The following is a 282-nucleotide window of genomic DNA, read 5'->3' as shown; positions in this document are numbered from 1 at the left end:
TATTCCCAGCTGCTACGCTTTATTTTATAAAGAAAAAGGCAGAAAGGAGCACTTTCACTTTCAGGCGTGCAAAATGAATTTTTTTTTCTCATCTTCTCTTACTCCTCTTGGACAGTTGACTCTCCTGATCCCTCTCCCAGCCCCTCTGCCCTCACGCTCTCAGCCCAGGTCACTTCTGCTCCCGGGGTCGATGGGGTGGGCGGCTGTAACGCGGCCGCAAGCGCCTGGCGACCTGCGCAAGGCCGGCAGCTGGGGCCCTGTGGCTGGGGTGGGGGCCCGGCC

The sequence above is a fragment of the Phaethon lepturus genome, unplaced genomic scaffold (genome assembly GCF_000687285.1).
Source record: "Phaethon lepturus isolate BGI_N335 unplaced genomic scaffold, ASM68728v1 scaffold10998, whole genome shotgun sequence".
Classification (NCBI taxonomy): Eukaryota; Metazoa; Chordata; class Aves; order Phaethontiformes; family Phaethontidae; genus Phaethon; species Phaethon lepturus.
The sequence above is the reverse complement of the archived record's forward strand: the minus strand, read 5'-3'. Positions refer to the sequence as shown.